Below are 11518 nucleotides of genomic sequence, written 5' to 3' on the forward strand. Positions count from 1 at the left end.
AGAAACACATACAACACAAGTAAATGAATAGATTGGTACTAATAATCATCACAGAAAGATCCTTTTCGCTGAAATTGACACTAGCATTGAAAACCCATTAGCACGTAAAAGAAAGACCAAAAGGTGAGCTAGTTCAGCAAAATATACTGAAGTAATAATTGAATTTATAGTCTAATGGGGGGAACACATTACTATGATAGGGGAAGGTGGCTTGAAAGGAAATATGCTCTAAAACTTTGTTTATTGAGATTGTCTATTCTCCTTTAGGGTTAAAATCTTACAATAAGGTATATACAAGTACTTATTTACTTATGTATAGCTGTTTTTCCAATAAAAATTCCCACACACAATTTAAAATATCAATACACCCCACCAAAAATCACACAGCCTCATGCCAATGCCTTTATAAACCATAAATATGACTGAAATTGTAGCAAAATTTATGATTGATTTTATTCTTAAAGAACACTGTAATTTTCACTGCCTGCAGCACACAACTGTGAAGGAATCTGGCAGTTTTACTGGAAATTGTACTGTAAAGGCCCTGCCCTGAGACATTTCATGCACAAAAGCATAAACTGATGTCCCCTGGACATGATGCAGAGCTCAGAACAATTATCAGAAACAAGACTGGATAAGAGAAAGCCCAATTCTCACTGAGCTGCTAGAACGATACTGGGCGGAAACACTTTACACTGGAGGAAGAAACTTGCATGGTTAAAACATAAATGCTATTCTGTTCCACTCACATACACAAAAAAGCTTTGCATGCAGAAAAGTAGACTGCCCTGAGAAAAGCTAGTGATGATTCTGAAATTCTCCTGAACCAAATTTCTGCTCAGATGGTGGAGTTCAAAATTACCAGATCTTGTTTTAGAAGCTGAATTGATGCCATACCATTGTTCCATTCTGTTTCAAAGTTTTATGAAGAGTACTTATATGAACAACTTCCACAATTTATGTGCACCTTTCTCTCCTTTATGTTACCAATGTGCACATGTGCTTTGAATCAATCTTGACGTCCTTATATGTATAAAAATATCAAGAATTTTTGTTTGATTATTAAAAACGTTGGTCAGTAAACTAATGTGTAAGGACATTTGGCCAATCATACATATGGCCTGGGACCTGTCTAGCTTCGGGACCGCCTTTTCCCATATGTGCCCCAGAGAGCACTACATTCAGGGTCCCAAAATCTCCTTCAGATTCCCAAACTGAAAGAAGTTTGATTGTCCACTAGAGGCAGAGCATTCTCAACAATAGCCCCCGCTCTGTGGAATGCCCTCCCCAAAAACATCAGGGCCCTGTAAGACCTGCCACAGTTCCGCTGGGCCTGTAAGACCGAACTATTTAAGTTTGCCTTCAATAGTTAAGGGGAGGTAGCAAATGTCCCACAGCACTGACAATCCCACTGGACAAATATAGATATTGAGAAACATCAACATGCATCTTAGATTTTATGGTTAAAATGTGTAGAACTGATTTTATTGTATATATATTTTTTAGTATTCTATGTGGTTTTTAACTGTTGTTAGCTGCCCTGAGGGGAGGGCGGGATATAAATCTGATAAAATAAAATAAAAAAATACATATTATGATATGAAGATTACTTTTTAAAATGTTTTATCACTACACTTGATCTTAGCCAAAAGGCTGAGAAGTGATATGTTTTATCAATGTGCATAAGAAGCAAATGGGTTAGAGGAATTCAAAATTCAGCAACACAACATATGACCATATTCTGGAACTGATTTCAAAAATTCTCCTATTGAAATGAGAATTTAGTAGGGCTGGAAGAGAGAAATCCTGAAAGAGCAGCACAACAAAATGAGGGAAATCCACTCATTCCTACATTGAACCACAACTGTCCATCTGTCTAGCTGTAGGGCATTTTTGTGTGGAGGACGTATGGACCTCAGTTTGCAGATTGAAATAGTTTACTATTTCAGTCAGAACTAGGTCAGAGACACATTACAAATGCACATTGTTACATGCTATGACATTGGCTTGAAGTCATTGCAAAAGTTCTGTGATGGCTTGTCTGCCTCATCAATGTGGTCCACAGGGCTTTTTTTGTAGCAGGAACTTCTTTGCATGTTAGGCCACACACCCTGATGTAGCCAATCCTTCAAGAGCTTACAGGGCCTACTATAAGCTCCAGGAGGATTAGCTACATCAGGGGGCGTGGTCTAATATGCAAAGGAGTTTCTGCTACAAAAAGAAAAAAGCTCTGGGGGCCCAGAATCCATATTATTTTAAAGCAATAATATTGCTGAGTAACCACAGTTTATAGTTTTGTTCCCTGTCAAAGTCCATCTTGAGCACAAAAGCATGCTGAACAGCTTTGCACCTGTTGAGCAAGTACTTGGCTGTTTTAGTTTGTAGCTGATTTTTCCTGCTCAAGAATGTTCAGTCTAAACAATTCCTTCCCTTCCCTTTTGTACCCTTAGAAGCTCATTCTTTCACAAATCCTGAGCAGAAGACACTTACTTCATTTGTTTAAAAGCAAGGGCTAAAAGGAATGAGGCAAATTTCACAATTGCTAGAATGATTTTAGGATCCTTATCACAAAGCAAAAGAGCCAGGGTTTCCAGAGTATGGGGAAATTATTGGTTGAATAAAGGCTTAATGTAGTAATCCCTCAAAATCTCAAAAAAATCTGCATTCCAGCAGAGCATGAAAGGATGTATCAATTCTGTTAAGGCCACAAGGGCAGATTCTATCAGTGTAGAGCCTATTCAAAAATCTCTCTTGCAAAACCATTGTAGTCTTGCAAACAAAAAAAGTTCTGCAATAACATGGGATCGTAAAATAGCACATATGAAGGGGGGGGGGTGTGCAAAGATTTTGGATAAGAAAGACCAAACAATAATCATACTCTGTAGGCTCTCAGGTTTGAACTACTATGGTCGATTTTGAGGACTCACTATTTGATCAGAGAAAATGCTTTGGTTAGACAACAATTAATGTAGATGTACATGAATAATTGGCTCCCTGCTTACAGATGATTAACATGACATGATCTGAACTGACAAGTGTTTGAATGTGACTATGTCCAACAGGCTAAAATGGGTCCGCACTTTCTCCCTGGTAGCTAATCTGGTCTGCAGTCACCCTCCCTGCCCCACACATGGGGTAGGTTAAGGTCAGTATTGTCTACTCCAATGTTCCCTCTAAGCTGCAGAATCTTGTGAGCAAAAATTCTACTTTGTGAGCTACTGGTATGAAAGTTATGAGCTACTGGCATTAAAGTTCTGAGCTACTGCATAAATTAGTGTGCTTTGGGGTCATCCTTCCTGAGCTAAGACAAAAATGTGTGAGCTGGAGGCTAAAAATCTGTGAGCTAGCTCACACTAACTCAGCATAGAGGGAACACTGATCTACTCATATTGGCAGCAGCTCTCCAGGTGTTTCCACACCACCTGTTACCTGATCCTTTGAAGTGAAGATACCAGAGATAGAACCTGGGATCTTTTGCATACAAAGCAGAGGCTCTTCCTCTGAGTCATGGCTGCTCCTATTGTGTAGTGCCAGTTAGCCAGTTGTCTGGGGACTAAGGAGAAATGTTAGGAATGTGTAGATCCCAATTGGCCAGATCATAGTAGAATTCCCAGAATGAGATGCCTCTAAATTCTATCTTCTCCAATCATACCATGATGGATGGTATCAATAGTCACGGGAAAGATACAGGAGAATCAATATCATCTCTCTCCTGTAAAGATGATTTATCAGCAACCAAAGAAATTTCAGTTCTGAAAACAGATTCAAGCATGATTGAAAAAGCTCTTAATAACATACTTTTGTAACCTGGAAATGTTCACCCACCACTTACTAGAGCGTCATACCTGCATAGTCAGTCAAGCTAACAGAGTTTTCCCTTTGCAGATTATTTTAGTGCTATTAAATAAAGATTTTATTTTACTTCCTTCCTTACTTAGCATTTTCACAATCAGGTGAATCAGCTGAGCCAGATTCAAGGAGTGAACAGATTTCCAAGCAAATAGTCAAAAGAAAGGGAAGGAAAAGGAGCTGCTAGAGTTATGAACAAAACTTGTAGTAAGAATGAGTGGGTAGCATTGGAAAGCATGGAGTGCCTTTATGATGCATACCTGAAGCAGAAAGGTTTTCTGAGTTATCTCTTTTCCTACAATTCTGGCAATAAACTTACATAATTATTTTTGGTTAATAAAATGTGTGTTGTCTTATCATTTTGCTGCCACTCTATCCACTTTTGCATAAGTCTTATTCTTTGTTAGCATACCGTGGCTCCAAGCCAGACCCCCATCATTCAACTATGTGTGAGTCTGACCCAAAGGTATTGTCATCTCTGTAGTCAGCAGATGGTGAACTTTGGAAAAGTCTCACAAGTTTTCCTGCTTGGGGTGCAAACACGTATTCCATCTGGCAGGTTCTTCTAAACAAATTCTAATCCAGCATTAAAAAAATGCAAAACTTATAGTTGGAAAGCCCCTGCATGCAATGGATCAGCAGGCATAAGTACATTTATGTACTTTGCATAACCCACCAGTTCACTCATTTTCTCCCTTTGAGAGAGAGAGAGAGAGAGAAAGACCAATAAAGCTATGGAAAACACATGGGGATTGAAGAAAATCAGTTTTGAAGTGTTCATAGTCATTAGACTGTCTGTGTCATCAAGGGTTGAACTATAAACTCATGTTCTGCTCCACTCAACGATAACAGAAACCTTAAGCAGCAACATATGCTAAGAGTCCTTCCTTTGGAAGCTGTTCCATTGATGGTTTGCTTTTCAGGTTTATTGGTTTCTTTTTCCACCGTAAAGCCATGGCTACGGGCTGCAATGTCTTTCAACAATTTTGTGATAGAAATGTAAGTTCTCCTGGCTATCATGAAGCTGTAGTGATCGTACACAGAACATAGATATACTTTAACTGAAGGAAAATTTAAGGTGCATCTTATATTATGAAAAGTGGACTTCACTGCATTAATCTTTCTTTCTTTGAGTATTTTTGTATTTTAATGTGTGTCTGTCTGTACCTGGAAATCATGTTGACCTCTGCTGACAGACCCCTACTTGGGGCCTGGAGGATATTCAGAGAGGTGGCTGAATAAAGCCTTCCCTGTTCTCCCAACTTGGTATTTCAAGGAGGTCTCCCATCCAAGTACTAGCCAAAGTTGACCCTGCTTAGATTTCTGGGATCTGATGAGATCAGGCTTGCCTGGTCTATTCAGGTCAGGGCATTGCATTAATGACCATTGATTCATTTGCCGTAGCCCCTTCATTCAAAGGAGAAACCATTAGGGCCAGAAATGCAGTAGCTAATGAGGATAGGCAGCAGAATAACTACTTAAGCAAGCTGTGCTCATCCTAAACAAACATTTTCTGCATGGTGTTGACCCACTCCCTCACGTGGGATATCTTGGGATCAGCCAGTTACATTAAAAAGGGCCAATAATGATTTTCTTTGTTTCTTCTGGATTGGCTTGTTGGGGATCTTTTTTCCCCTCATGATGTCACTAAAGCAAGGGGTGGTTAAAATTATGTAGGCCTAGCCTTTGTTTGGTTAGGCCATAATTGGTTGACAGGAATATAATTGCTCAGGTTGCTCAGGATAGTTAGAAAGAATTGGCAAGCACCCCAAGGCACTGGGCATGGTGGAAGTTAATTTCTTGAACAACTCATCACAGATCTCTGCCAACCTTTTGTTCTTTTTCCCTGTGTTTTTTAAAATAAACAACAAACAAGACCAGTGTAATCATTGGCCGAGTTTGAAGACAGAGTGGATCTGCCCAACAAAAACAGCCACTTGCTATGATGACATAGATCAGTCATTTAAATAAATTAGTTATACCAAAATTCTTGCCTCATGTTCTTTATTTAGAGGTGCTAGGACAATATTTATTTATTTATTTATTTATTTATTTATTTATTTATTTATTTATTTATTTATTTATTTATTTAATATCCTGCCCTTCCTACAAAGTTGTCTCAGGGTGGGTCATATCATTATCCTCATTGACCCTAGAGAATACTATTGGCGGTGCATGTGCAGAGTGTAAAACAGAGGACTGTGCAAGAGTAAACTCCGGGAAGAAGGTGAGCCACACACCAGCACCTAGTATAAAAGTAGTGTATTTACAGACTATATACAAAGCAACTAGTGCGGTGAATATCATTAAGCTGAGTGACAAAGTGCTACGCCAGAATCCAACTCTTGAGTGAGAGAAATACAGTCTGGTACTGTAGTGCTTATATATACAAGCCAGCCAATCATGGCAGTCCATACAGTTGCTGACTTCAGCAGGTACTTTCCCCTGGTTACAGTCCAGCCAGAACCGGCTTGCTGACAAGGTTGATCTGACCTGACCTGTCAGATAGATCCACCTGCTTCTTCTTGCTCCTGTCATGCTGTGGAAGGAGGACTCAATACACCGACACACCTCCTAGTCTGATGTACAAAGCATGCCCAGAAATTTTACAATTTTACAGTGGTCATTTACATTTAGACACTTTGTAAACAAGTCAGCAGCATTTTCATCATACAATCTGCACTTTGCCAATCTCCCCCAAACCCAGGAACTTGTTTCACACACCAGTCCTGGTTTGGTACTGAGTTAGGACATTCAGTCACAGATTCACTGCACTGTGCTCTTTTCCCTGAGCACCCAGCCTGCCTTTCTTTGCTCTCCAGCTTTAGCACCTTCTGATAAGAGTCAGTCTCAGGCACACTAACCAGATTCACTTCTGGGAAACCATATCTCTCTGCTCATCTCTTTCCTTGAAAACTCCATGAGGTCACCATAAGTCAGTAGTGACTTGACAGCACTTAATGTTACTACAGCCTAGTGTTCAGGGGGAGCTAGACAAGTTTCCAGTACTTTGTACTCAGCTCCTGTCATACAAAACAATGCAGGATTGCATCCAAAGACCTTTCACCAAATCAAGCATCAGTGGCATTCTCTCTATATTAAGGGCCAGTCCAATAGCCCAGAACTGTCATGGCGGTGAAAGCTTTTGAGCCCTTTGAGTAATGTTGTTTTTTTGTAATCCATGGCTGATAAACTCTTGTTCTAACTAGAGTGCCAGTTTGGTGTAGTGGTTAAATGTGGACTCTTATCTGGGAGAACCAGGTTTGATTCCCCACTCCTCCACTTGCAGCTGCTAGAATGACCTTGGGTCAGCCATAGCTCTCACAAGAGTTGTCCTTGAAAGGGCAGCTTCCGTGAGAGCTCTCTTAGCCCACCTACCACACAGGGTGTCTGTTGTGGGGGTAGGAGATAACATAAGAACATAAGAGAAGCCATGTTGGATCAGGTCAATAGCCCTTCCAGTCCAACCCTCTGTATCACATAGTGGCCAAAAATTATATATATATATATATACATACACACACACACACATATACACACACACTGTGGCTAATAGCCACTGATGGACCACTGCTCCATATTTTTATCTAACCCCCTCTTGAAGCTGGCTATGCTTGTAGCTGCTACCACCTCCTGTGGCAGTGAATTCCACATGTTAATCACCCTTTGGGTGAAGAAGTACCTCCTTTTATCTGTTCTAACCCGACTGCTCAGCAATTTCATTGAATGCCCATGAGTTCTTGTATTGTGAGAAAGGGAGAAAAGTACTTCTTTCTCTACCTTCTCCATCCCATGCATCATCTTGTAAACCTCTATCATGTCACCCCGCAGTCGACGTTTCTCCAAGCTAAAGAGCCCCAGGTGTTTTAACCTTTCTTCATAAGGAAGGTGTTCCAAACCCCTAATTCTAGTTGCCCTTTTCTGCACTTTTTCCAATGCTATAACAGATAATATATATATATAATGGAGATTGTAAGCCGCTCTGAGACTCTGATTCAGAGAGAAGGGCGGGGTATAAATCTACAGTCTTCTTCTTCTTTAGTTGTTCTGGAGGATACCCGTGGCCCCTGACTTATACTGGGCTCACTCCCTCCTGAAGCCACCTCCTGAGCTGGAGATTCAGGTTCCAGTTTTATCTCCCATTCTTCTGCCTCAGAGCTGCCCTCTGAGCATGGCAGTAAAACACTTTTGTTTTTCGAGCCATGCAGCTTTGCCCAGCTGCAGTGTTCATTAAAGTTGGCTGACCGGCTGTATGTTATCTTCGCCTGCTTGTTACAAAACAGATAAGATTTTGTTCCTGGCTCGTAGCCCAGGAAAGTCAAACATTTCGCCTGGTCACCTCCCTTCCTTCTGTGTTTTAAAGGTACATTAACCCATGCCTGGGTACCAAACACTTTCAGGAATCCCAAATTAGGCAGTTTCCCAAACAACCTGCGGTATGGTATATCATTTGTGGCTCTTGTCCACACCCTATTACAAATGTAAGCTGCAGACTGCATAACCTCAGCCCAATATGTAAACGGTAGACCAGCATCCTCCACCATGGCATACATATAACTTTGAAGGACGGCCCCCTTCCTCTCGGCCAAGCCATTCTCCTTGGGAATAGCAGGGTTAGCCAGCCTGTGCTCAATCCCTCTGCTCTTTAGCCAATTCTTAAAGTTATTTGAGGTGAACTCACCCCCACGGACTGACTGCACAGCCTTGATTTTTAAATCTAGCTGCCTTTCCACAGCCTTTGCCCACTGTGTAAAACACTTGAACACGTCAGACTTATGTTGCATCGTGAACACCCAACAGAACCTGGAATGGTTGTCGGTCACGGCCAAGCAAAACCTGTTCCCCGAATGGCTCCTGGGGAAAGGACCCATCACGTCTAGGTGTAGCAATTCCAGAGCCTGCTTTGTTACTCTGGAGCTCTGCTTTGCTACAGCACAAGCCTTGCTTTTAATTTTCTTGCACACCTGGCAATCTAAAAAGCATTTGCATGGCTTAACTTTTAGGTCTGGCAACATTGACAGAGTCTTATTTAGGGCATGGAAACCACAGTGCCCCAGCCTCCGATGGAGTAAATGCACACACCTGTCATGTTCAGGCACGTTTGTGACCTGAGCAGCATTGACAGACACACTTCTCAGCAGATAAACATTTTCTACCCTGTGGCCAGTAGCCAGCAACTTCCCCCGTCCTCCAAGAATCTTACAACATTTCCGAGTGAACAGTACCTCAAGCCCTTCATCATTCAGAGCACTGACACTCAGTAAATTGGATCTCAGAGTGGGTACACATAGCACATTTTTCAGCTTACAATTAAGTGATGGAAAGTCAACAACTCCCTCACACTGCGCAGCAGCCGATGACCCATCAGCCAGCTGCACATGGGAGAGTTTGGAATTTTTAGAGTCCTGCAGCAGACCTCTCTCATTGCAGAGATGACTCGTAGCTCCTGAGTCTAGTATCCACGGCGACCCAGCACCTGCTGCCGATGATGTAACCAGCCAAGCTTGCTCCTCACTGTTGCTTGTGGTAATCTGACTCCTTTGCCTCTGACGACGATGCCTTCCAGCTTCAGGACAGGCACGCAAGAGGTGAAATGCAGACCCACATCTGTAGCAACGCCTCACAGCCAACGCTCTCGGCTCTGCCTCCGTCTTTGGCTGCTTGCCAGCAGCACGGACTGGCTCCCCTCCAGACGCTCCCCCAGGTGCTCTGCAGATACACGCTCACCAGCTGACACTCCTGGATAGATAACAGCAGCCACTCTCTCCTGGAAGTCGTATAGATGGGCACAGATGTATTCCATCATCAATGCAGCCAAGTCCACCATCTCCAGCGAAGTAATGAGTGGAGAAAACTCCGGCGGGAGGGAAGATAACAGTATATAGACCCTGTCATCATCCACAATCACCGTCCCCCGGGTCTCTAACTCAACAAAGCAGTCAGTCAAGTTCTTAACATGCTGTCTCATGCACCCACCAGCTGGCATCAGAGTGCGAAACATCTTGCAGGTCAAGGCCATCAGGGAGCCTGCAGTAGTTCTCACATACACTCCACTGAGCGCATCCCACACAGCCTTTGCAGAGTCCTTGCCTTTCACATAGATAAGCTGGTCATCCCCGACACACAGCACTATGTTTGCAAGTGCCTTCTCTGCTAAGACAGTCTCAGCTGGAGATAATGCAGCAGGGGGGTTACTCATGAATGTCCACAGACCCTCACGCTTTAGGAAGTGCTCCATTCTCAAGCTCCATACAGCGTAGTTGGTAGATGTGAGCTTCTACACGGTCACGGCAAACTGTTGTTGAGCCATCACACCAACTCCACCAGACAGCTGGCTGCCATCCTCCCTCTCGCTCTCAGAAAGAGATAGCTGGAATTCCTCGTCTCTGTCCTCCACGGCTTTTCTCGCCTCCGGCTCCACCACAGCGTCCCGACAGCTCTCAAACCACCTCTGTGCAGAGGAACCAGCCTGGGCCCATAACCCTATTGGCGGTGCATGTGCAGAGTGTAAAACAGAGGACTGTGCAAGAGTAAACTCCAGGAAGAAGGTGAGCCACACACCAGCACCTAGTATAAAAGTAGTGTATTTACAGACTATATACAAAGCAACTAGTGCGGTGAATATCATTAAGCTGAGTGACAAAATACTACGCCAGAATCCCACTTTCGAGTGAGAGAAATACAGTCTGGCACTGTAGTGCTTATATATACAAGCCAGCCAATCATGGCAGTCCATACAGTTGCTGACTTCAGCAGGTACTTTCCCCTGGTTACAGTCCAGCCAGAACCGGCTTGCTGACAAGGTTGATCTGACCTGACCTGTCAGATAGATCCACCTGCTTCTTCTTGCTCCTGTCATGCTGTGGAAGAAGGACTCAATACACCGACAAATACAAGGTAAACAAATATAAATTTCCTACTAAACATTCCCTACAAGGCTTTCCTCAACAAATTTTGTTGGCAAATATTCTTCAAACCTTATATGTATATTTGGTGATTACTTGAAGAATATTTTTCTTTAATGTTAAGATTTGACTTCTGACTTTTTTCCAATTGCAGAGTGACAAATATCAGTCAATATTTGATGATATTTTACAGCTAACAAGGAATACTAATCCTGGGTTTAAGCATTTTGAATGTATCACTCCCAGTTTAAGATTGTTACATTGGCTGTTAGTTTGCTTCTGTGTATTAAGAGTTGGTGTTACACTTTACAGAATTTCCAGTCTTGTCATCAGAATATGAAAATTCAATAAGGCTGATAATTGCTGTATGAAGGAAATAGCAGAACTCTCACAATGAAGTTAATCTGGCCCTTGATCTTTTATTTACTGGAATGTCAGCAAAAGACCCTCTTCAACAGTCCTCTGGTTGCATGTCTTCTTTCAAAATAACATCACCTTCCAAGGTTTCAACCAAATCAAGCAAATATTCATGCAGAAGTGATGACCATGTTTTGAGCTTTCACCCCTAGGTTAGGTTATCCTTATACTTTCATCTAATGGCCTTTCTAAAGAGGGGAAAAAAATAAACCTGCACACACTTCAGACTGCAGAAAATGCTGTTGTCAGAATTTTACTCACACTAAGTGGCCTCAGCATGTTGCAAGTATCCTGAGGGAGCTACATTGGCTCCCTGTCAAACATCAAATTGATTTTCAAATTGCTGT

At 42.2% G+C, this 11518-nt stretch overlaps 1 pseudogene; it reads right to left on the minus strand.

The window, feature by feature from the left end:
• Nucleotides 1-1530: 1530 nt before the first annotated feature.
• On the minus strand, nucleotides 1531-1665 carry LOC132575588 (U2 spliceosomal RNA; annotated as a pseudogene).
• Between the last annotated feature and the right edge of the window lie 9853 nt (nucleotides 1666-11518).

This window comes from Heteronotia binoei, chromosome 7 (assembly GCF_032191835.1).
Source record: "Heteronotia binoei isolate CCM8104 ecotype False Entrance Well chromosome 7, APGP_CSIRO_Hbin_v1, whole genome shotgun sequence".
In the NCBI taxonomy this organism is placed as follows: Eukaryota; Metazoa; Chordata; class Lepidosauria; order Squamata; family Gekkonidae; genus Heteronotia; species Heteronotia binoei.